The sequence below is a fragment of the Mus pahari genome, chromosome 12, assembly GCF_900095145.1.
Source record: "Mus pahari chromosome 12, PAHARI_EIJ_v1.1, whole genome shotgun sequence".
Classification (NCBI taxonomy): domain Eukaryota; kingdom Metazoa; phylum Chordata; class Mammalia; order Rodentia; family Muridae; genus Mus; species Mus pahari.
Genome location: NC_034601.1, coordinates 37,915,568 through 37,943,470, shown reverse-complemented (window position 1 = coordinate 37,943,470; position 27,903 = coordinate 37,915,568). Strand labels below are relative to the sequence as shown.

General features: G+C 35.9%; 1 protein-coding gene across 18 annotated transcripts in view; it reads right to left on the bottom strand.

Moving 5' to 3' along the window:
• Nucleotides 1–27,903, bottom strand: part of Zbtb20 (zinc finger and BTB domain containing 20) — a 726,359-nt gene that overhangs the window by 453,332 nt on the left and 245,124 nt on the right. For 15 of the 18 annotated variants that reach the window (XM_029544669.1, XM_029544691.1, XM_029544687.1 and 12 more), the window contains one exon: nt 19,416–19,462. The exons of the other annotated variants lie outside the window; for them this stretch is intronic. The gene's annotated coding sequence lies outside the window, so the exon portion shown is untranslated. The remainder of the gene's footprint in view (nt 1–19,415; nt 19,463–27,903) is intronic. 18 annotated transcript variants of the gene reach the window in all.

Here is a 27,903-nt window from a genome sequence, read left to right as displayed (position 1 = left end):
ACAGGTAAAACCATCAGAACACATATGAATCTGAAGCAGAGACTTATAGGAATAGTTTCTAGTAATGCTAGAATATTAATCCGACTGAAGGGTCAGTGACAAGTAAACAGTGTGGCACAGTGTTTCTAGAATAAGGAGAGCTCATTACATAACCATGAATTTATCTTCTGCCTGGAAGCAATCCAGAAAGTAACTTATTCCATTATACAAGAGTGGAGACAGAGTTAGAGAGGGACTAGTAAGACACACACTTTCACTCTAAGCATGAAGAATTGTCCAAAATCAGTGAGAATGAGCGTATGCGATCACATTACAGCCTCTTTAATAATGGGGCTATTGTAGCATATGGACACTAAAATGAGCACAAGGAGTCTCTGTTGTGCCTAATACTGCCATTGTCCACTTGAACCATCTTGCCAAGTTGCTTATCATTTAGGTGCACTGGGGCTTTGCTTCTGTTTGTCTAAAGTGGAGAGATTTAGATCGCTAAGTTCCCTTCCAACCATGGCACTTTATGTCAACTTGTTTATAAAATCAAGTAATAACTAACCTTGTTTCAATTGTTATATAACAGTTACTAATCTAAGTGAATGGCATATTCACAGCTTAAACTAACTTACAGTTAACACAGTCTCCTTATATTCATCTTTCTAAAATATAAGAGTATATATATATATATATATATATATATATATATAATGTTTACTCATTCTTTACATTTTAGAAGTATTTATTTATCAGTGCTCATCAATTATTTATAAAATTCAATTTAATCATTAAATATATGTATACAGTGTACTCTGGTCAAATCTAGAGTTTTCTTATCTACCCATCACATCGTTGTCATCCCCCCAAATCACCTTACTAACCTTGGCCATATTCCTCATACTGGAAATTAAAAACGCTCCTGGCTGTATTATAGCAGATCCCAGAGTTCAAATGAGTTACAGACTTCTACCACTTATGTTCCCTTAACTAGTTCTGAAAACCATTTTAACAGCCAATAAAGTTAGTTGGTCATCGACTGGTCTTTTATGAGTGAAAACAAAGCTGTGAGAACGATCGACCCCAGGTCCTAGCAGTTAGGCCCTTTCACTCAGAGACACACTTCCCAAGCTTGCCATCTTTGCTGGGATTTGCTGATCACTAAGGCCAGACACTAGGAAGCCAGAGTGCACACCCTGGAAAATCAAAGGTCATTTGAAAGGGATGGTGAAGGTCAAGAAGTCCCTAAGCCTATCACAGAAGTCACACTAGAGGGTGCTCTTGGGCTTTTATGAGTTCTCCAGTATTCAGAAATAAAATCAAGTTTTGCTTGGAGAACACAGTCTACCTCAGCATAACTTGGACTCCATTATGGAACCCGATCTTCTACTTCAATACAGATATAAAGATTAAAAAAAAGAAAAAAAAACTTTCACTTGTAATCATCTTGTTCTATGGGTTGTATACATAAGATTTCAGAAGATCTTAGGGGGTCTCCAGGTTGACATTCCAGTAACAATGAACATATACTCAATATTTCTTTTTACTTTCTTTTTTTTTGTCCATTTACTTATTTATTCATTTTACATACCGATGATATTTTTTAACAGCTGTTTTTTTTTAAACTATATTGGTAGTCTGTGTGTGCGGATGCAGTGTCCAACAACAACAACAACAACAACAACAACAACAACAACAACAAAGGTGGCTGGAGAGACAGCTGTGGGTGCTGGGAACCAAACTGATATTTTTGGTTGTGAGCCTAGCATTTAATGGCTGAGCCATCTCTCCAGCCTATCAATATTTCTTGACTCTTCTTTACATATAAACATAACTTTATGGTTTTTATATGATATCACAATAAATCTTACAATCTACTGCTTATGCTAGAATTTGTCTATAGATGTGGTTTTGCATTTTTGAATTTTAATATTTATATTATCATTCTAATGATACCTTCTTTCAATAGAGCATACCATTTCCCAACCTGTATTGAGAAAATAGAAATGTTTTGTTACTATGTTGTATATTTTTTAACATTTATTACATTAGGAAGGATAAATGGCTTTGTCTTTATACATTAAAAATTAGAAATGTACCTATTCATGGGTATTTTGTTCCTTATTCTAAGGAGGAATGAAGTATCCACACGATGGTCATCTTTCTTGGTTTTCTTGTGTTTTGCAAGATGTATCTTGGGTATTCTAAGTTTCTGGGCTAATATCCACTTATCAGTGAGTGCATATCTAGTGACTTCTTTTGTGATTGGGTTACCTCACTAAGACTATCCAGAGACTACCCCATCCAGGAATCCATCCCATCATCAGCCACCAAACCCAGATACTAATGCACATGCCAGCAAGATTCTGCTGAAGGGACCCTGATATAGCGGCCTCTTGTGAGGCTATGCCAGTGCCTGGCAAACACAGAAGTGGATGCTCACAGTCAGCTATTGGATGGAATACAGGGTCCCCAATGGAGGAGCTAGAGAAAGTACCCAAGGTGTTGTAGGGGGCTGCAACCCTGTAGGTGCAACAACAATATGAACTAACCAGTACACCCTGAGCTCGAGTCTCTAGCTGCATATGTAGCAGAAGATGGCCTAATTGGCCACCATTGGGAAGAGAGGGCCCTTGGTCTTGTAAACTTTATATGACCCAGCACTGTGGAAGGCCAGGGCCAAGTAGTGGGAGTGGGTGGGTAGGGGAGCATGGGTGTGTGTGGGGGGGAGGTATAGAGAACTTTCGGGATAGCATTTGAAATGTAAATAAAGAAAATAATAATAAATTAAAAAAAAGAAATGCCAAAAAAAAAAAAAAATAGAAATGGCATGTACAAGATCATGATTTCTCTAAAGACCTGAACTGAACAGATGAGTACTTTATCTTTGTGAAATAAGGATTCTCCGCTCTGCTTACAGTTGTTCTGTCACACACACTGTCAGATATGGTAGCTTTAGCATCTTTAGGTTTGGCAGTGGAACTTGGAAGATGATTTGGATTACTAAGATTTGCCAGAACTTCCAATTTAGCTAAACTTAACGATTCATTATCCCTTACCTGAATTATGCTCAAGAGTTTCTCTTTAAAATCTATTTGCTTGAATGTTTTTGGATAAAAAATTCAAGGTTATATAGTAGCCACTTATAATGCATGAATCAGTTTAAAATGTTAAACTCTCCATTTGATATCAGATGCATCTGTACTCTATGAATTGCAGTTCCACACTCAGCATCCTCAATGTATTGGAGAAAGTATGAAAAATTCCAAAAGTTTGAATTTTTCTCTAAGCTCTTAAAATGTTATCATTGAGTTACTAAGGACCCTGCTTTGTGACACTCCATATAGCTTATATTTACGAATTTGATATATGGTATTGTCTCATTCATCATGCACAGGACAGAGCAACATGCATATATTTAAAGTGTACTTCATCCAAGTTAGGTATGAATGAGCTTAAACCATGCTATGAAGAATTGGCAAAATTCCCATGGATACTGTGGAATAAAAAGAATCAATGAAAAGACGTAATTATTTTAGTCCTAGATATAATTAATTTGTGGGAGAGGTCATTTTATTTCAAATACATGCAAGTTTCTCCAAACACAGGTCAATGTTTGCTGGATAATGGTAGAAAAGACTCATTTGGTTTGAGTTTGCCCACTTTGATATTCATCTCTATATCATAGTTAAATAAAATGTTTTATAAATTTGCATATCTGCAAAAAAGGGCTCAAGCTGAGGCAGAGTGACAAGCATTGTTGATTTGGACACGAAAACCTCTTAACTACTCTTAAGTGTTTTTCTGTGATTTTTTTCTAATCTTTTTTTTTTTTTAAATCAGAGTGAAAGAAACAGAAAAGTTTACCTAATTTTATGAATCAGATTAGTAAAATTTTTTAGTTAGAGATGACATATGGAATGAAAATTCCACACAATTAGTTTACAATCAGGAAACAAATGCACAGAAAATGTTACACTTCTCTGTACCCTGTGCTGTTAATATGCAGTGGGTCTTGTTTAGCTGAGGTCAAGTTCCTAGCCCACTGCTCTTTCTACTGCACAGTTTCCCATATTGCTTGGCGTTTCATAGGGATTTGTATGGCATGTCATAATTTCAGGTTGAGTTCCACTGAAATTTCAGAGAAAGAAGCCAAATTGTTTTTCAGTAACTAGCTCTAGTATGTGGGCAACACTCCTAGGCTTCGATGATCCTCATGACAGTCCAGGTCTACTGGCCTATGAGGATGAACACTCATTAAAAATGTATGCATCACAAAGTACAATTAATGTTCTTCCTGACAACAGGGACCTTGTGTGCCTCTGCAGTTACTGCCTTCTGTCATCTTGAATCCAAGAGGCACCCTGTATATCTCTGAAAGTCTTCCCAGCATGAAAGTACTGCTTACCTTGGAGTAAGAGTGCAGGTGTATTCTTTGCTTTAAGAAGACACACTAAACCAAAATCTGAACTTACAGAACAGATAAATTATGGGATGATTATTCGCATTATAAAAGGATTCACCACAGGATGCTTTTAAATCATAAGCTGTTCTATTGCATTTTAAATAAGTTGATTTATAAAGCTTCCTTTATAAGCACTATTCACAATTTAGAGTTCAAGGTCCTTTATCCAAAAGCTGTGAGAGATTGATAGATATAAAGTCCTACTTATTATTACCTCCTAGGTTATGCTTTCTTTTTTATATAAGAAAGTAATTAGCATTATAATATTTAGATACCAAGATATGAAAAAGTACATAGCTGAGATTGAAATTTTAATTATTTTATTCTTAAAATGTTTAGTATTCCTATGTGCCCGGCACAGTGCTAAGCATTTTGGAGACCGATATTATTTGCTCCTCCTCACCAGGGACCTAAGAGATTAGTACAATTACACTAATGATAGGTGAGGAAATTGGAGCTCAGGGAAGTATCAGGTAGTTTTACATTCATGATAATCATATAGGATGGTGTGAAGAGACACAAGTCAGAACTATATACAGCTCTGGCTCTTCAATGTTTTATAATATGGCTTAAGATTAAACATATGCTCTTTAATCGCAATCTAACAGAGCATCGTTGTGTACTACCTCAGTACCAACCAGATCCTAGCATTACTGTCACTCAAGCAGCCTGATACAAAGATAAGGGCAGCCTACCAAGGACATCTACTCTGATATAGTGGGCTGTAGTACTCGCTCATGTTGGTGTCCTTTTAACCCCACCCTTCCGATCCTAAGTTGCTCATGGTCACTTAGAATAGGCAATGTTTCAGGTCATCCTAGTTACCTTTTGCTTTTAGTTCCTTCCCCTATAAAGGAGACATCCAATTATCCCAACTTTGTTTTTTTTATATAATAGATTTCCCTGCAGATCACATGCATTTTGTTCATTCTGTATTTTCCCCCAAGATATAGAGAATTTATGCATGTTATTGGCAGGTGGTTATATAACTAAGTACTCACATAACTGCATAGGATAGAGTATGAAATCTAGACCCCTCATAAGCCCTGGGTTCTAAATCCAGGCCTTTACCAGTTACTGGTTATGTTTCCTTTACTGAGATTTACTCAGTCTCTCTGTGCTTTAGTTCTGTCTACCAACTCTGATATAAACAGAGTATGAAGTTCTAGAAAACAACCCTTAAGGAGAATTAGGGAACGTGCCACATGAATGTTTGTCATTTATGTTACTCAAGTAGATGAATGCTTAGTAAAGAAATAATGACCCAAATCATTATATGAGAGTGACTGTAATTAATGTTAGGAATGAAGAAGTCAAACTCTATGATGAAAGGCATTGCACACCAGGACCAGGCACTTGTTTCTAGTCCCAGCTTTTTTATAGACCCAGGCAGAAAGTTCCCTGGCTACTTGTTGTATCTACTCTCATTTATTCAATGAAGGAAGGGGCCTTATGCCTCTCCTGCTGGAATGAAATGATTGTAGAATTCTAGAAACCTATGATCCAACTCCCCCTAGGCAGGCCCTGTTCAAAGTTCATTGCTAATTATGTGTGAAGCCTGCCATTAATTACCAACTTTTTAATCTGAAATTTAATATTGAATCTGTTGAGGTTTCACACATTTTAACTGCATTACTTCTATTAAAGAAGATAGGCATCAGGTAGTCTATAGATGTGTCTCCTAGGGAAAAAAAAGCCACTGTGATTGCATAGAGGGAAATTTACCATTAGTTCTGTGATGATAACCCGAAGTACTATTCTGCTTGATCCACAGAATTCTTCCCTCTGTCACATATGGCCTAATCTACGTCACCATGCTAAACTGACTACAAGTTATTGATCCAAACGTTGACCCAGAACTCCCTACAAACAATACAGGCTATTGCCACTGCTGTGGTTGTCCTTCTTAATTATATGATAAGACTCTATTTCTAAAGGTACCATACAAACCCTCCGCCTGCATACAGAAGTCAATCTATAACTGTGAAACTTTCTCCTTACTGGCTAGCAATCAGTGCTATGCATGATGGCAGCAGAGAAATAGGTCTTAACACTCTACCCTCATACTATAATACTCATCTGCCAGTCAAGATTTGGCTACTGGCACAACAGTGCCATAGTCGTTAAGGGAGTAACCATCCATTTTCTGATTGGGTTTGAAGCCTACAGCATAGAAGAGAATTCCAATGTCCTCTGTAAACCTCCTTTGATAGGGAAGTCATAGCTCTGTGTTAGAGGGGTATGCTCTTGCTGTTTTGCTAAATGACTATGTTGCCAAAATGCTTTCTTAATATTTATGATTATATTTATACATTTGTGATACTCTCAAGTTTGATGTGAGAAACACGTTTACACTGTATAGCAGTTTTTATAAGGAGTCATAAATAGTCAAAGTGCTAAGGATAAGTGACAGTGACAAGTTACCCCAAATGAGACATATGTACCATCTATGTCATTCACCACCAGGCTCAGAGAAGAGAAAGGAGAAAGATTATAGAAAACAGGGGTGGGAAGAGGTGCTGCAAGTGTTGTTTTCTGGATATGGCATAACCATATACTCATGATAGAGGTTTCACAAGCTCAAGTTGGTCAAAGTCCCAGCACAGATGAGAGGAGCTCACAGGTTCTTATCCGCGATGAGAAGGTACTGGCAGGTGACAGGTGCCAGGGAATGGAGAGTCACTTTCCTTTGAGGAATAGCTATTGGTAGGTTGCCCATGCATCAACAGACAACCTCCCCACTGATGTGTCATGAACTGGGCTCAGTTTGCTATTAAAAATAAACATTAAAAAGAGAAGGAAGGGACCATGCTGTGGGAGTGTGCAAGCCTGGGGGAGAAAAAGCTGGAGGAGCAGGGAATGAATATGATAAAAAATTTTTTTTTTTTAATTCATCCCATTTGGACGTTTTTCTCAATAAATTCTACTTAAAATTTGTATCATACTTTGATATATATGAATACGTATTTTTAGTTACTTTTATTAAAGCTGGGCATGGCAGTGTTTCCCATGTGACTTATTATCCATCTCCAGGTTTAACATAGTCATGTGACTGATACCAATACCATGACAGTCATTATTAAATATGTGGCAATTTATTCTAAAAAGTAAATTTACAACAGGCTATTTACAACAGCCATTTCAAATTCACTAATTACAATTCTTTTAGCATCTTCTAACTAGACATTAGACATTAGGCATCAGATATTATGCTAAGGTAAAATGACATTATTATGTTCCTATAGGCTATAAAACATTTTTTTAAAAAAATTCTATATATTCATACACAGTACTCTAAGAGAATGAAGCATGTACATGTACATACATGTGTGTGAGTGTATGTGTGCTTCTACCAGTGAGGATGCACATATATGTGAGAGGGTCAGAGTACAGCCTTGGGTGTCATTCATTATGTACATTTCTGGACATTGGGTATTTCATTAGTCTAGAACTCTCCAAGTAGGCTATGTCCCCACATTATAAGTCACAGCATTTTGATTCAATATTCTGTTTGATGGTTGACTTACAGAAATCAACTACATAGGCAAAGGTGATTATGATCATTTTAGAATGTGTACAATGTCCTCTCTGTAAGAAGGACTTTAAATGATGGTTAGTTCTCACTCTAGTCTTTGCATTATATGGAATAGCACACTGAAAGCTAAGATTTTTATCAGGCAGAGCATGCCTACCAGAACACCGGGTAGGCTGCCAGTAGAACTGTTCCTTCTCTCTGTTCTGCCTCACAGACTCAGAGACTGAACCACTCTCCACTGAATGAAAAATGAGTAAAGAAAGAAACAAAGAGTTGAATGACTTTTTAGATTTGAATACATAGCATATCCAAACTTATGGGATACACTGAAAATGGAGCTAAGCAGAAAGTTCATAGAACTTAAAAAAAAAAAAGTTCATAGTTCTTAAAACAGTCAGAGAAATCTTAACACTAGAAACTTATCAGTGTACTGGAAAGCTCTAAAGCAAAAAATAAATAAATACATCCAAAAGTAGCAGACTGCAGGAATTAATCAAACTATAGGCTGAAATCAAAATAAAATAGAAACAAGAAGTATTACAGATCAATTTCCGTCATGAACAAAGATGCAAAAATGTTCAATATAATACTTGGAAACTGAATCCAAGATCATACAAGAAGATCAAGTAAGTTTCATATAAGAGATGCAGGATGGTTCAATGTATGAAAATCAGTGAATGTAATTCATCATATAAAAAGCTGAAAGCAAAACACCATATGATCATTTCATTAGATATACAGAAAGCTTTTGACAAAATCCCAAGTCTCTTCATGAGAAAAGTCCTGGAGAGATTGGGGATACATAAGGGACATAATAAAGTAAATGTATAGCAAGCCTATACACAACATCAAATGAAGTGAAGAGAAATTCAAAGCAATTCCACAAAATTCAGGAACAGGACAAGGCTATCCATTCATTCACTCCCTATCTAGTCAAGATAGTACTAAAGTTTTAGCTAGAGCAATAAGACAACTAAAGGAGACAAAGAGGTTACGAATTGGAAAGGAGTCAAAGAATCATTATTGGCAGATGATATGACAGTATGCATAAGTGAACCTAAAACTTCCACCAGGGAATTTCTATAGCTGATAAACATCTTCAGCAAAGTGGCTGGATACAAGATTAAATAATAGTTATAAAACCAGTAGCCCTCCTATATACAAAAGACAAGCAGGCTGATAAATCAGGAAACCAACACCTTCCAAAACTGCCTCAAATAATATAAAATGTCTCTAACTATGCAAGCAAAATATACGTATGATTAAAAACTTCAAGTCTTTGGAGAGGAAACTGAAGAAAATATTAAAAAATAGAAAGATTTCCCATGTTCATGGATAAATAGGATCAACACAGGAAAGATGGCCATCCTACCAAATGCAATCTACAGATTCACTGCAATCACCATCAGAATTCAAACACAATTCTCTACAGTTATGCAAAGGCAATTCTCAACTTTATATGGAAAAGCCAAAACTCAAGATAGCCAAAACCATCTTGAACAATGAAAGAACTGCTGGAAGCATCTCCATGCCTGACTTCAAGTTATACTACAGAAGTATAATAATAAAAATCACATGATATTAGCATAAAAACAGACATTTCAATCAATGGAATTGAATTAAAGATATAGGCATAAATCCACACTTACGGACATCTGATTTTTTATCTTAAAAAAAACAGAAATATGCACTGGAAAAAAGACAGCATCTTTATGGTGAAACTGGATGTCTACAGGTAGAAGAACATAAACTCTAAATGTAACTTTTATTTGCCTGATGTAATTGTAGTCTCAGTATCTTACTGCTGAATAGGCTCACTCTTTCTAGTTCTTTATGAACTCTAACTAGTTGGTTTAGCTCAGATGTTCTGGCTCACACTCCTCTCCAAGATGACTGATTCAATTTGGGTTCTCTCAGCTTCTCACTGAATTTCTTTGTTTGGTTTCAAACTAACTCTGGCAATCTTTTGTAACCTTCTGGCTCCTTTTTATTCTCTGGCTTCAACTGCCTCTGCTGACTTGCATCAAACTGCATGAATTCACAAAGGTTCCTCAACTCCACTGCACTAACTAAACTGACTCCCAATGGACTCACTCTCCCTGAGCTGCTCTTAAATAACTTCTCTTTCCTGAGTTGTTATATGACTCCTGTCAATCTGTTCTCTGATTCATCACTTTGTCCCTCAATTAGAAGTCACTTTCAAACAGGACTGCTTCCTTCTACTAACTAATTTCACTTTAAATGTATATGCTAAGGGTATGTCTGTATTCCAGCCAGAAGGATTAAAGGTTTGTGTCTTGTCTGCACATTCCAGCCAGATCACACAGACCTAGGTCTTTGGATGTAATCCTGTGCTAAAGCAGCCATGCAGGACATTAAGTGAGGGATAGGGCTGCAATTCTACAGTCACAACTCTGACCCATAATTGTTGCTGTCTGAAAGAATTACAGGGATGAAAATGGAGAGGATCCTGAAGAAAAGAAGGTCCAGCAACAGGCCCAAGGTAAGATCCAGCTCAAGGGGAGGTCCCAAGGCCTGACACTATTACTGAGGCTATTGAGCACTTACAAAAAGGGACTTAGCATGACTGTACCCCAGAAAACCTAACAAATAGCTGAAAGATTCAGATGCAGATATTTGCACCAAAACAATGGAGAGAAGCAGCTGAACCCTGGTTGAAATAGGGAAGGCTTAAAGATGCTGAGGAGAAGGGCAACCCTGTAGGAGGACCAGCAATCTCAATTAATCTGGACCCCCCCCCCTTCCCGAGATCTCTCAAACACTGGATCACCAACCAGGTAGCCTACACCAGCTGATATAAGGCTCCCAAAACACAAATAGTAGAGGACTGCCACATCTGTGTTTATTTAGAGATGATGCATCTAACCTTCAAGAGAATGGAGGCCCCAGGGAGTTTGGAGGTCAGGTGGCATGGGGGGGGGGTCAGGGGGTGGGGAGGAGGTATGGAATGTGGACCAGTCAGAGGGTGGGTGGCGGAGGAATAAAATATGCAGTATAAAAAATTATGTTTTTAAAAAGTCCTTAATAACAAATGGATCTATATTTGTCACCCTGTACAAAATTCAGTCCACATGGATCAAAAAAGTCAAGATTAAACTAGATACATTGAACCTGAAAGAAGAGAATGTGGGAAATAGCCTTGAATACATTGACACAGGAGATAACTCAGCTTTCTGAACAAAATACTGATAACACAGCTATTAAGATTCACAATTAATAAATAAGACTTCATGAAACTGAAAAGCTTTTTTAAGGCAAAGGACACTGCCATTTGGACAAAATAGCAGCCTACAGAATTGGAACAGATTTTTAGCCAACTCCACATCCAGAGGGCTAATAATCAAAATATATAAAGAACTCAAAAACTGTGATATTAAAAATCCAATTAAAAATGTGGTACAGAGAATTCTCAATAAAGGAATTCAGAATTGCTGAGAAACAGAAATGTTCAACATCCCTATCCAACAAGGAAATGCACATCAAAACTTCCTTGAGATTTTACCTTACACCGGACAGAATGGCTAACATCAATAACAAAAAGTGACAGCTCATGCTTGTGAGGATATGGAATAAGGGAAACACTCCTTACAGCTGCTGGGAGTACAAACTTGTACAGCCACTATGAAAATCAATATGGCTGTTGCTCTGAAAGTTGAGAAATGATTTGGATGAAGATCCCACTATACAGCATTTGGGCATATACTCTAAGGAAGGTCCATTCAATCACAAGGACACCTGCACTCCCATATTCATAGTAGCTTTACTCATAATAGCCAGAAACTGGAATAAGCCTAGGTGTAGCTCAATAGAAGAATTGACAAAGAAAATGTGCTATATTTATATAATGGACTATTATTCAGCAACTATTATCAGGCTAATGGATGGAGCTAGAAAAACTCATCCTGAGTAAGGTAACTGAGACACAGAAAGACAAATATAGTAGGCACTCACTTGTAAGTGATTATCATAAAGTAAATGGTAACCAAAATACAACCTGTAGACCCAGAGAGTATGAAAAGAGTAGGCGTCTAGTGGGGATGCATGGAACCCTGTGAGAGCAGGAAATAGAATACATATTAGGGTGGACTGGGGGTTATCAGTTTATTTTTATAGGACTCTTGACAGGAAGAACAAGTGGGTGTCTGGCTCTTATGCCTGCTTTTAGGACTCATTTCCATCCATTGGATTGCCATGTCCAACACTGATACAATAGTTTTTAGATCATCTTATTATATTTTCATGTTTGGCTGTTATCTCTTAGAAGCCTGTTGTTTTCTATTTTTTTTTTCTAATGAGGGACAGAATGTACTATATCTGTAGAGGAGGGCAGGTAGGCAGGAACTATAATAAATATAGATAAGAAAAGAATCTATTTTCATATTTACGTAAACTTTATATTCTAAAAGGTAGAAACCACAGAAAGTGAGAGACAATCCAGAGAAAGCCAGGGATTCCTGGTATCTATCTTCATTTTCAGTAAGATCCCAGAGTGCTATATGTTTTGTTTTGAGGACAAATTGGAATATAAATAATATATAAAATATAGAGAGATTTGCTAAAATATCAGTACAATGTAACTCAGGTCTCCTGATACTAACATTGCTATGGCAGCTTTGCTTTGCTAATGTTTGCATTATAATTCTAGGTGTGTTGCAGCAAATGCACTCCACAAATGGAAGTCACTTTAGACATATTACATTATATATGCACAGTCATCTTTCAAAATGGACGGGTGTAGCTGTTTAGAAACAGAATTTATCAAGCATTCAATAGAGGATGAATTCACTATTTTAATCTCATTCTAACATTTCCCAAATTTTCCAATAGTTCGCTGAATGGGATCACAGAATTTCAAAGATGGGTATTGCTAACCTGAGCTTACAGACTGAAACAGAAGGACCCAAACATTTGAAATGAATTGTACATGGTCACCAAGAGTTTACAGACTGAAAACAGAAGGACCCAAACATTTGAAATGAATTGTACATGGTCACCAATTTTAGTTAGGAGTACATGAACTCAGACCTTCATTAATGGAATCCCAATGTTCTTTCAATTATTCTCAGAGCAACCTTGCTAAAGGCTATGTTAGAATGTACTAATATATGGAGGATGAAGGAACCTGTTATCTTATAGGTCATCACCCAAGAAAAACAAACAAAGCCACTGAAATACATCACCTACTATCAGTTTGGTAATATAGACTGAATATTTTAAATCCTAAGATACCCTGCACATTTTAAGTGTGGTGGGATAGGCCATGTATGTGAATGAGATTTATGTGTGTGGGGTATACACTCAAGTATGGTAGCACAGGAGGTTAAGACCGGGTTTCTTACTGAATTGGAAGCATGAAGTTTTAGTCTGGCTGGTTAGCCAGTGAGCTCCAGATATCTACCTGTCTCTACCCACCTCCACCTCCACTCTGGGGTTACCAGCATGTCCAGACATGTCCTGCTTTGTATGTGGGGGCTGGGTGTTAGAACTCGGGTCCTCATGCTTTTAGAGAAAATGCTCTTATTGAGACTTTCCAACAATTGTATTTTATATATGGAAAAGTTAATGGTGATAGCTCTCTGAGGTCACACCAGAAGATGGGTTCTGTGGCTACCTCAAACACCCAGCTCTAGTCAAACAACGGTTAGGCCATGTTATAAATAACACTGAGAGCACTGATATTTAAGAACTCTTTGCTAGTTTCTTCTCTACTATTTGTACTTAAGGGGTGGCTGGTGTTAAAGCTAAAGTTTGTCCCATTGCTGGCATTGTGTTAGGAGAACAGGGAGAAACTGTGTAAGGCTGATTTTCTCCAACTTCTACATTCCAAGCAATTAAACGAAATAGGAGGCTTTGTTTTGCTCAGAATGCGTCTTCCAGTACTGACCAAAGCATGTAAGTGTATCTTTACAATCTACAACTTGCTCTCCCAGGAACAGCTTTTATAGATTTAGATATTTGTCATAAAGTATTCTATTTATTTCCCAGCAGCTGGTGTCAAAAAAGTTGTTGTTGTATTTTTTTAATATTCCTTTTAAATAAATAAAATCTGTTTTCATATTGTGTAAAATTAGTTTTGCCTGCTGTGAGTTTGTGGCATTATGAAGTGATCATTTCTTCCCATGAATTATTTAAAATGAGGATATCAAAATCTGACGGAACAATACAATGAACTACACAATACAATTTAATTTTATAATACATGAGTTCATACAAGTATCTCACAATGCACAGCGGTTGCAGCTTGTCCCATTGCTGGCATCAGAATTTAACAGATCCAATCTCATCTATGTACTTTCTCATATCTTGGTATCTAAATATACCAGTGGGCCACAGAATCATTTATATTTGGTAGTCCACAGACATCCAGTAATGTTTATATTCTTTACAACACCGCGTTTGCCAGCTGTTTGTATCCCCATCAAGCATTGTTGATATTAATTACCTTTCCCTTGACTCCTCTGACCCTTCCATCATGTGGAAAGAGTGAATGTATCTATGTAACCATACTTGGAAAGATAGTATTACTGTAGAGTTCACAGAAGTGTAATAAAAATCCACCCAAATTCCCACTATGCTTATAGAACTTGCTGCAGAGCTGCCACAAACTGTTAAGGTGGGTAAGGTGCCATGAATGAATGAATCACTAATGAATAAGGAAAAGCATGATAAGAAGATGTAACAAATACTGAATCAGGGGGAGACCAAGGGTTATCTTGTATTTGATACTTACACTTTAATAAAGCATAATGAAAACGCTACCTTGATTTTTCCCTCAGAGTATTTTACAGCACTATATAAGAAAAATTATGTCTGATTAACTCAAATGTATTGCTAGAGTCAGTGTATAATATTTCAGGATTCAAATAGCCTTTGAAAAAATTTACCACACATACACACCAAAAAAAAAAAAAAAACCCTCATAAAAAACATATTATGGGATATCACAGGTGGTTGGTCAAAGAAAGAAACTAGCTTACAACATATAATAGAGGTTAATGAGCACATTCCTGGTAAGTTCTGCATATTGTAGAATAAGAGACACCTAACAAGACTTGGAATCCTACAGCAACAATCTCACTACTAACTCTCATAATCAAGCTTTCCTACCTATACCTCTTCTAAAAGGCACGGCCATCCTCCCAGTCTTTCAGACAAAGTCCAGAGGCTCTTTTGTGTCACACTCAACATTTGTGCTCTTCTCAACAAGCCCTATTAACAAAAGTCTAAGCCACATTCCCAAACCAGTCATCTCTCCCCACCTCTGCCATCACCAATTCACATCACAATTACATTCTTGCCAGCTTCCTGTTTCCACTGTTGGCTTTTGTAATCTGGTATCAAAGCAGAAGCTAGAGTAATCTTAAAATCCAGGGCACATTATATTATTCCCTTGCATGAAATAATACAGTGACTTTATATTGTAATAAGAATGAAATTCAAATCAAAATCATTAAGAATAATATCTCCATCATCTCTGCTACCTGATCTCCAGCCACTTTTTCTTTGGAAACTTGGCTCCTTTTGTTTTGTTCCCCAAACAAGTTAAACTTATTATTGCCTATATTTAGACTCTAATTATTATTGTCCCTGATTGTCTGTCCATTTCCTAGATCTTCACATGGCTAATCTCTTTCCACTTTCGAAGATTTAATAAAACCTCTACATAGCAGTCTTTTTTGTTCTCAGACCATGATATACAAAGCATACTCACTGTGTTCCATCCCGCCTCTGTTACCCCTGTGAACTGAGTACTAGTGACGTCCTATTGTACATCTCGTGTATTTATGTCTCTGTATCTTGTTTCCTTTTGAGGGTAAGCTAAAAGAGGATGTATATATCTCTTGGATGAACTGCTACATCCGTATTCTAGTACTGTGTTATAATTTAGCCCCAAATATAGTAGATTAAAAAATGTATAGTAGTAGGCTAGAGTTTCTTTGGGGATCAGAAATATGGATGTAGAGCCCAAGTTCCTCATGAAGTTGTGATCAAACCTGCCAAATATGAGTTCTCACCTGATATTTCTATTTGAGTGAGGAAGTCATTTCCAAATTTAGTTACTAACTTGTCACAAACCTTAATCTCTTCTTTACAGGATGACCTTATGATAAGAGCATTTATGTGTCTTTCTCTGTCTAACTTTATCCAAGAGCTACCATGGTAAACACCATAGTTATTTAAAAATACATTCTTTTTATTAATGCCCTGGTTTTTGTTCTTGTATCTTTCATAAGTGAGACACTACCATTAAGTCAATAATAAAAGAAAGGTAATTATATATGAAGGTACTGACACAGGACAGAGACCAAGATATGTTACCTTAAAAGATGACTATCTATTGCAACTGTTAATCTACACACAGAATATTTTCTAGCATTTAGTAAATAGGCTAACAGTAAAGAATTTTCACTGATTAATATTCTATAATAACCTTCCAAAATTTAGTATCCTTTTACAAAGGTCAAGGAAAATATCTAATCAATAAATTTTCATTTAAAAAGAGACATGGAAGCCAAAAAAAAGCTATAAAGTAAGCTCACAGAGGCTAAGCAGAGAGCAGCAGTGCACTCGCAGCCTCTTCACTACTAGAGCACCATAGGAATTACTTACTGTCACAGCTCACAGGAGGCTTTTCACCTAGGGCATCCAGAAATAGGGAGCCAACAAATGTTAACAATTACAGTTATTTTTGTGTGTTTCTTTTGTTTTTGCTTTTATTAGAAATGGATTTTTTTATCATACACTGTATTCTGACTGTAGTTTCCCTTCCTTTGTTCTTCTCAGTCCTTCTTTCTCTCTCTCTTCCCATCTGTAATAATCCCTTCCTGCCTGCCATTAGGGAAAAAAAAAACAGGTTTCTAAAGCATAACATTAAAATACAGTATAATAAAACATAAACAAAGTAATCATAATAGGACAAAACCAACCAACTAACCAACCAACAAACAGAAAGATAAGAGCCCAAGTAATGACACATGAGACATATTTATTCCCACACTTAGAAATTCCATACAAATACAAAGTAGAGCTATAATATACATGCAAAGCCTGCAGGTTAAAAAGAGATGAAGAAAAAGAAAAAGAAAAAAAGCCGTAACAAAACATTATAAGGCAAGGAACCTCCAAATATTGGCTGAGTTTGTTTTTTATGAGCCATCTACTCATGGAAATGTGATCAAAAACCAGTTCTCACAGCCAGACAGTATGCAGGGAGTATGGGACCTCCAAATACTCACCTCTGAGAAATATCTACATCCCTTCCCTCAGTGTTCAGGGCCTACTGTGGAAGAGGAGGCAGAGAGCATAGAAAAGCCAGAGGGGGATGGGGAAACCTAGAAACCGAGACCTTCGAAGTATAGCAGGACTAAAGCACATATGAAGTCATAGAGACTAAGGCAGCCTGCCCAGGACCTACATGGGTCTGGAGTCTGAAAACTGAAAGGCAAACTGGACATAGGCCCTATTCCTAACTCAGAAGCTACAGAACCACTTACAAAGCAAAATGTAATTTTCTCCAAGAGAGTCTCGCTGGAAAAACTACTCCTCTTAGTGAGGACAAATACATGAAAATTATGCATATTATATAAGAAAGCAAGGCAAATCACATTGTTTAGGCTGATGCTATTTAATATGCCAGATCCAATTCAAAATGGAACCTATAAATTACTCGATTTCCTAATCACACTAACTTAAAATGTACCTTTAACCAAAAAGACTAATAAAATTTTGAGATTCATCCACTGTACTGAGAACAAACTGGAAAGGTTTGTGCATTATCAGTAAATTTTTCAGCTCTAAATGAGTATGATAATGCATTCCTAGTCTTTGAAATGCACAAAGGTCTAAATAAAAAAGGAGGGTAAGACTTGGAATTGGGAAAGCCACAATACAACTGCAGTTAGGCTCTCTGAAAGTTTAAAGAACGTCAGAAATGGATCCTAGGCTCAGGGTAAAGTAATCAGAGAATTATTCATAAAATCCTAAAATATTAACATCACACACAAAAATTACACATCCACAAAGAACCAACAGGGACAGGATAGGATGCATGTTTGAAAGGCAACAAAGATTAGTCAGTTAAGAAATTCATAGGAGATATACCAAAATAGACCATGGCAAACATGGGGACTGCTTCATGTAGAAACAGGGGTATCATTAAACCAACTTATTGAGGTCTTTGTTTACTACCAAATAGGCAAGTGAGTCTCAAATTTAATAAAGCTACTCTAACCCTATGATTAGCATTCCTAATAAGAAGTTACTATTCGTGTCTTACTAATGACAGAGGAGCACCAGGATTTTACTGCTGGCCATAAAAGCAATAGTATTAATCTATCATTTGGATCTTTCTGTTTCTGTCTATTTATCCACTAACCTACCTACCTAATTTCCATCACTTGTCACAAAAATTTGCTTTTCTGAACTGTATCTATTAAATATTCCAAAGGAATGCCCACAGTATAGGAATCTCTCAAATTACTTCATAGAATATTTAGTGTAGCATATAGGATTGAAATGCTTAAGAAGAAATGCTCAAATCATAACCTGATCAGAAACTGTGGCTCTGTTCACATTTGTAAAAAGTGCATTTTTCTTAGTGCTGATTCATCAGATGGTAACTTTCTGCTCCAGAGATGGCCCAGGTTGGTCCCCAGCTCCCACATGATGGCTCAAATGCATCTACAACTCCAAGGGTCTTGAAGTTACAGGCGATGGGAAGATCCAGGAATGGGAAGCCTTCCTTCTTTCCCCTCTCCAGACTCCAGGTACGCATATGATGTATATACATACAAAAATGCAAAGCACACATGTGCAAAAAATTAATGCTAAAATATTGGTCAATATCAAGGGTCTTTTCAGATATAATTGGGCTAAGCATCTCTAGATGACACTATCCTACATTACCAAGTTGTACTCTGTGTCTAATGACACCTTCATATAAGTACCAGAAGAAGAAAAGAGAAATGAATGGCATAAGGCGATCTGAGTACTGAGATCTAAGTTGAGATTATAATAAATATCTATAAGCCAAAAAATATTTGGAAGCACCAGAGGATTAGAAAGTAAGAAAAGACTCTCACACAGTGTGAGAGAAAGTGTAGCCTTGCCAACATGTTAATCTCAATTACTGGTTTCACTGTTTTGAAAGAACAAGTTTCTAATGGTTTGGGCCATTAAAGTCATGTTCACTTATTAAAGCAACCATAGAAAAGCAAGATACCTCAAACAAGTAAGTATTTGCTTCAGAGAGAAAATAGGAGGCAGTAGGTTGAACCCTTGACATGAGCTTAACCAGGAAATACACAATAGAAATGGTAAAGTGGACAGGAGAAATCCCACTAGGCTGCAGCCCTATACAAAGAATTACAGGCAACCAAATAATTCTGAGAGTGGGGAAAAGAGTCTTACCCAAGGAAGAGCACACCAACTGGGTTTCCAATATCAAACAGCCATTCCTGAAAACAGACATACAAGTAACATTATATACCTAGAACAGTGTGTGTGTGTGTGTGTGTGTGTGTGTGTGTGTGTGTGTGTGTGTATGTGTTACTGTAACATGAATTAATGAAAGGGGGGCATGAATTTGAAAGAAATCAAGGGGTATATGGGATGAATTGAAAAGAGAAAGCATAGAAAGAAATGATGTAATAATTTTATAACATAGGAAAATAAAAGGAGAATATTTAAGTGACATAGATTCTAAGTTTGAACCTGGGATTTCTCTGTACTAGTTATGTGTTTTGAACAGGTTATTCTTGAGCTCTGATATTTAAGTTCCTAGTAAGCAAAACGATGGTAAATTCTCCTGCAGGATCTTTGTGAATCCTGTCCTCCTATGAAGTACTTCACTGTAGGCATGCCAATGGTATTTTGCTTTAGGGAGAAATAGCTTAGTGTTTCCAATCAAATATTTCTCTTAGAAAATATCGGAGTTCAGTCTCAAACACCAATCAGGGACCTGACAAAAGCCTGTGTCTGCAGTTCCAGAGGAACCAACATCCACTTCTCGACTCCAAAGGCACCTGCACTCATATACACATATTCACACACAGATACACAAATGTGTTAATAAAAAATAACAAATTATATTTGTTAAAAATATGTGCTTTATATCAAGTACTCAATGATTTTATTGATAATAAACTCAAATAACTTATGCAATTAAGAAACTATTATTTTTCTTAATAGTCAACAAATATTTTAGAAAGGATTTATTAAAGCCTAAGAAATTGATTTATTTGTGAATTGACTATATAATTTCAAATGTTTCAGCATTGTTTGTTTACCAGATGTTTGAAACTTTTGTTCAAATTGAATACCTACAACATTTAGAAATTCCTTAGGTGTAACATGGACTATATTCTGTATGATTCTTTTCTTGTCTCACTTCTAATATCCTATCTAATTTATGACACACAAGTAATGGATCAACAGACAATGTTTGCTCTTGGCCTGGATATAAGCTAGAGCTTATATATAGGGACAAAATGTAGTACCAGAATTCTCCTAATTGTTGGCATCATAAAATTAAAAATAGTACAATAATTTTCAAGAGATCCAAATCAAACATGGGTACTTTCAGTCATCCCTAATAAAAACACACAAGAAATGAATGAGATAGCAGTAATTTAACCAGAGGAATAATATAGGATTTAAGCAATTCAGGCATTTCAGATTCTAGAATTATTTATTAATTATACAAAGTTGAAAATCTAATGATAGCTACTCAAAAGACATATAAGAAAAGTTAAAAAAAAAATTCTAAGAACTAATGTTGTTAGGAACTGCAGCTCCATGAAAATTAAAGTTGTCCTATTTGCAAATGATGTTATTTCATACATAGGAAAAGACTCTAGCAAAACTTTCCAAACTATTGGAAATAATAAATAATGATAGCAAATTTCAGGAGGAAAACTCAATGTGTAAGAATCAAATTGTTCTACATCAATAGCAAATTACTGAAACAGAAGTCATAAAAGCAATTCAATTTATAACATCAAATATAACTAAGAATAAATTCAACCAAAGAAATAAAATATATCTATAACAAAATTACAGGCACTGAAGAAAGATATTAAGAAAACACATAAATATGGGAAAATATACTATGTTCATGGATTCGTAGAACCAATATCCTTATAATGTGCATATTATCAAAAATGATCAAGAGATTTAGTGCAATTCCTATTGAAATACTCATGGTAGTCTTCACAGAAATATAAAATTCCTTAAAACTTATATGAAAGCACTTGTGTGCATGTGCGTGTGTGTGCGCGCACGCGCGCTCACACACACACACACACACACGTACACATGCATGCACAAATACATTGCAACTGCAATAGCTAATGACAAAAAAAAAATCAGGAAACAGTACATCATCTGATTTAAAATGTATTATGAAGTTGTACTCTCAGAACTTTGTGAAACTGCACTAGCACATGTGCATGTCCCAGAACCCACACATCCAAATAAGCTGATTCTTGGATGTGCTGAGAAAATTGTTTATACACTTAGACCAATGAAACTAGAGTCCAGCCTTTCACAGATTACAAAAATTAACTCAACTGAGTTATAAAAATAATGTAAGGCTAATTACTAAAAGGAACTACTAGAACAGAACAAGAGGAAATGTTTCTGGGCATTGGGATTAGCAAGGATTTTCTGGGTATGACACAAGAAGCACTAGAAACAATAGCAAATACAAATAAATATGATAACACCAAGCTGAAACCTTCCTTTCAGCAAAAGAAACGACACAGAAAAAAAATTAAATGGACAATAGACATGAATTTATATTTCACAAAAGATGAAAAGTAAATTAATAGATATATGAAAAATGTTCTATGTTGCCATTATCAGGAAATGGAAATCAAAACCACAACAAGGGTCAGCAAGACAGCTCAGTAGGTAAACAGGTATGCATGCTGCATACCTGACAGGTTGGGCTCTGTCCAAGCATCCCACGGTAAAGGGAGAACCAACTCCTGAAAGTCGCCCTCTGACATGCACATACTTTCTATGACATCACAGATGCATTCAATAATTGTAAAACTTTGTTTCATTTTGTTTTTTTGGAAATTACTCCAGTAAGAATAGCTATCCTCAAAAAGACTGAAGATAAGTTCTGGTGAGAAGATCATGAAAAGGAGACCTCCTGCACATTGCTCATGTGAGTACAGTTTGCTACCATCGCTACAGAAACACTATGTCAGTTTTGTACTTCTGGTTATATGACTTTCACTTAGTACAATAAAGACTATACAGATTCTCATTATAGCACAATTCATACAGACTAAGAATTAGAGACAAACAGGGGGTCTAGTAACTACAGAGTGGATTTTTAAACGTATAATGTATATAAACAATAGAATTCCACTTAACTGTAAATGTAAGAATTCGAATCGATGGTGAAAACATGGATGTCACTGGATATCTGGAGATCATTATGTAAGTGAAATTCAGCAGGCAGAAAGCTTGCTCTATAGGAAATATAAGAAAGTTGATCCTACAGAAGTTGAAAGTAGAATGAGAGCTTCAAGAGGCTAATGATAAGGAAGGGGGTGGGGGCATGGGTTGAGATACCAAAACTAAGTTATCTTCAGGCAGGAATCAGAAGAGGTTTACTATTGTAGAGCACAGCAGCTACAAAGAACCACAATGGTGTCTGTACAATCCAAAAGTTTGAAAAAAGGATTTTAAAAGTTTCTAACCATACAGAAATAGTGTATGTTTAAGAGAATATGTGAATTTAAGTATATTTAAGCACTCCAATAAAAGAAAATACGTAAATGCCACATTCTCAACTAATATACACATTTTATAAAGCTATACAAATGTAAATTGACTTTACTTTTTAATAAATCTATTTACCAGCTTCCAAACAAATTAAAAATGTAACTAATTAGCTTTTATATCACAAAAATCATATAAAGTATTTCTTTATTCACTCATTTAAGAAACCATTTAATGTTTCATCAATTTCCATGTGGAGGTATCATGTTTGGAACTAGACATAGTGCTTAAAAATAATACATAATTTGTTTTTAAAAACAGAGTTAGGTAAAGCAACGAGTGAAAATAAAACATATTGGGCTGGAAATGTGGCTCAGTTGGTAAAATACACCTACCAATCACAAAGTCCTGGGCATGAAACCCAGAGTTACACAAATTGGCATAATTACAACTCCAGCACTTGGGATACAGAAGCAAGAAAATCAGACTCCCATGGTTTTCCTCAACTACACAGCAAGTCTGAAGCTAACTTTAGAGTTAGGAGACTTTGTATCATAAATAAACAAATAAATAAATCTTACATCTACAGAAGTGCAATGTAAGAAAATTTAATTAGTTAGGAAATCATTAAAGGCATCTCAGAAAAAATTAGTTGTAACATTAACTTCATAAATTGTTCTACTTCAGAGAAGTGAACACAAAAGGAAAGAAATGAAAGTGAAGAATGTTTAAAAATATCCAAATATTTTTAAGCTGCTATGAGGGAAAGACATGACTCATTCTGGAAGAGACAATGACTGGGTTGCAAGATTAATATGAAGAATATAAAGTGACTATTGCAAAAATTTAGGTAAAACTAGATGGCTCTCTGAACTATGGATATAGCTTTGCTATAGAGAGAAGAAAGAGATTAAATACATACTTCCAAGGAAGATCAAAGCCTAGGGAGCAGGTGCATGAGGCCCAAGGCAGATTCTGAGAAGGAAGCACCTTACGGACACTCACATGGCAACCCTAAAGGTAAGAATTTACTTGAGAGGAAGAGTTTAATTTGGCACCTAGGTTAGTTTGGAAGGGATAATGGTCATTCAGGGAAAAAACATGAGAAGGCAGTGCTTAGAGACCGTCCACGGTGAAAAAAGATATGGTAACTGTACGGAAATATGCTACAGGCATTGGAGAAAGCAATGTGTTCCGGGATCCAAAGTGGTCAGGGTCTTCTAATGCTGCAAAGGTTAAGGCTATCTTCATAGACTTATTAATTTTGAGAGCAAATACTTTTCTATTGCACTACAAATCCCACTTCCTTCAGTCTCTCTGGCTCTGAAATATAATTGCACAAGTAGAGAAAGAAATACAGTAAATGTAGGATTCCCCACCTGCTTTCAGGCATGAGGGTATAGAGGCATGGAAACTAATTGTCATAGATGAGTAAGTGCCCCAAGGAAACTGTACATGGATGGAAATATTTCAGCACTAAAGGGGATGCTATGAACATTTCCAGACTAGTACCTAAATGTACTATGTGAATTTGCTACCTCGTCATTTCTTGGATATAATTTACATCTCTTTCCCCATCCCTCTTCCCTTTAAAAAACAGTGTTGTAGGGTAAACTTGATAAAGATTAAATCACAGAGTTCAAGTATAAAATTTTTGATGCTTTGGCACACTGATTAGCCCTTGAAGCCAGCACTGCAATGAAACAAGTTACTCATCACCCCTAAAAAGTGTGGACTTATTATCATTCATTATCTTAAAACTGTATATATAAATAATATCAGGCATTGTGAACTTATTTTGCTTTTCTTATACTCCATATATTATTTTGAGAATTATCCATGTATCAATAATTCAGCCCAATTTTTTTATTTTGTGGTAATTGTTTATTTTAAAATTTGTTTATCCCTGTCTTTGAATGGTCATACAGGTTGTTTAATTTTTTTTATCTCATATAAATAAAGCTGTTAGGAACATCTGTGTATAACTCTAATAAAAACATTTACTTTCCTTGCTCTTTCATAGCAGAAAAATGCCAGATTACCCAATAAATGTATGTTTGATTTTTTAAAAAATGAAAGATATCAAACTATTTCTAGATAATTTTACTTTTTGACAGATTTTCCACATTCTCACAAATACCTGGTATGGTCACTCTTCTTAATTTCAAACACTTCAAAACATATGTAGCAGTATCTCAAGCCTCAGACATGCAATTCATCTAATAGTTTCTAAACCTGAGCATATTTCTACATGTTAATATCTTTTGTGATCAAAATCTATTGACTGTTGAACACAGTATATATATTTTTAATGCACTGCATTTTGAAAAGTTCTCTAATGAATAAACTTTTTGCAAATATTTTTGTATAGCATGTATTTCATTTTTATTATATGAATCATATTTTCAAATATACAAATTGTAATGGTTATAAAATGTGGCCTATTCATTTATTCTTTTCTATGGCTTACAAATGAATCATACACTTATCATTTCCTAGTAAATAACACAGTTGATTTGTTACTACAGATTTCAAGTGTATAGAACAGGACCTGACATACACTAAATATCAATAGTAATATCTGACAAACAAATAAACCATTACAAATATTAAACTGCATATTATAGAAACTTATTTCACAGAATCCTAGAAAATAAAATGTTCTTAAGTTCAAAGTATAATTCAGCTTTTTATCAGATCTACTATGAAGACTGATTGATTCAAGAAAAACCCAAATTTTTAAAAACTCCTGGCATTTAAGAACCTGACATTATATCTCTGGAGACAGTATGTTCTACCCTACCATCTGAATTTGAAATTCTACAGAACTGATGTTTAAAGCAGTAAATCCTTTATCCACCTCTGTCCCTTTCATTCCCCCTGACTCAAGTCCTGCGTGAACCCTTGTAAATAAATCAAGGCTGCTCAATTCTCGAAAACTCTAATTGTGCCAATTATAAATAAGCCTCAGGATGGATTTCAACCAGCAGCAGCCCCAGAACCATTATCTGCTACTATAATCCATTATTTTTCTTTCATAATTAATTTCTCTAAGTAGGTCAGCACTATTCCTTTTATTTAAGTGCTGTTCCAGCAATCCTGTTTTCCCAACACCCAAAGCCAACTGTAACCATGTATGGATTTTCTATTCAGAATACCAAAAATAATCGTATAAAATCACTAAATCAGGTAGTAAACACTTTTTCCTAATGAGCAATAAGCGAATGTCTTTAATTATTCCACAGCTGCTCATATGCTGCCTCTAGAAAGTAAGGGCCTAGTGGAAATGTATATAAAAACTATATGAGTTCTAGATACATGGGTGTTTATATAGGACATTAAGAAAATAAATACATGAGAAATATTATACATGAATAAATAAATAAAAGAAAGAAAAAGAAATAGCCAGTCTGATTTTCATGAATTTGAGCAACTAAACCACTAGGAACAGTTGTTACCTCAGCTATAGACTGGCAGTTCTACGAGCACAGAACAGACAAGTGTGACATGTGTGCTATATCAGACATATCATAGAGTAGAACAAATAGTGGTAGGGGCATGTGTACCTACAAACATGCATGCCTACATATATAATCACAACACAAATGCTTTTCTTTGATCTTATTTCATTGAGAGATGATCCGAAAAACTTGTGGCATCTCCCTTTCTGTTCACAGCAAATTAGACATTGGAACACAGGAACACACCTGAGCTTGGGGCTGGAGAAGGACTCTATCAGGGATTAATCCCATGCAGGGGTTTGGCGGAGTTCTGAGGCCTGTAGGTTGGAAGGCCAAGTAGAAACAATAAAAAATTGCTTATATAAAGAAAAATTAATCTGGCTCTAATTTGATTGGATGACACTTTTGAAAACAATATCACAAGAAGAATGAAGCTACAGCAGGAAACTAACATTATACCCAACTCATTGTCATAAAGTGCCACTTACTAATAGTAACCTAACAGTAAACACAACTCATTCTCATAGAGTGCCACTTACTAATAGTAACCTAACAGTAAACCCAATTCATTGGCATAGAATGCCACTCACTTCACAAATATTTTTATTAATTCATTAATAATTTTCTACAATGCTTTTTGATCCACCCACACCCTTCCCCACACCCTTCCAAGTTTGATTCATTTTTCTCAAATATGCATTTATAACTAACTCACCTTATCCAATTCATGCCGTCCACATACTCAGGGCTGTCAGGCCATCCACAGGCCCACAAGTCAGAAGCCACATCTCTAGTGAACACTGACTCCCCATGTGCTGGAAGCCATAAAGGTCAAAAGCTCCTCAGTGAGGGGCTTAGGCCTGCCCTCCTCTGGTTAATTAACTATTTCCCTATGAATTTAGTGCCATGTTTTTGAACCATTCCAGGTGAATGCTATACAGGTCACCATGGTCAAGAGCAGACTGAATAGAGGGAGGAGAGATAACTCACAGGAAGACCTCTGCATGCAAGAGGCTCAGGGTACCATCCCAGTACTCAGAATATACTGGTAAGATTTTTAAAAATTAATTCTCAAAATAAATGTAAATTTAGGGAGAACTACAATACAAGTTTTAGACTGAATTAGCAAGGTCTTTTTCAAAAGACAGTGAGAAAAGAGGTCCTTGAGTTTTTTAATGAAAAGAACTAAAAATTACCTTCCACTGCATACTGTTGAGGGATGAATCCAGAGAAGAGTGGGTTGAATATCACACCCCAACACTTTGAACCTCCACTGACTGTGCGGTCACCAGAGCCTGTCATTCAACTTTTGATCTAAAAATATGCTAGTCAAAAAGACTGAATGATTATTCCACAGTGTAGCCCGTATTTAGTGATCTGAGAATGAAATTTCATTTCATGCAAGCAAATGGTTTTGCCCTCCCAATCAACGAATAGCTTCATCATGTGGAAACCATCATTATAAGGGAATGTGAATGACAATTTTAAACAAATGGATTATAATAGAAACGTCTAAGAAGGGCTATTTTTCATAATGATACTGCCATTAGAAGAAAGTTAAGGTCTTTCTTTCCACTTAACTTATGAGAAAGAAGAAAGGCGATTGGGGGGGGGGAGTGAATGAATGAATGAATGAATGAAAGAATATCTTTTGCTTCATAAGTCACTCTTCATGCTGCTTAGGAACTCCACTTGAATGT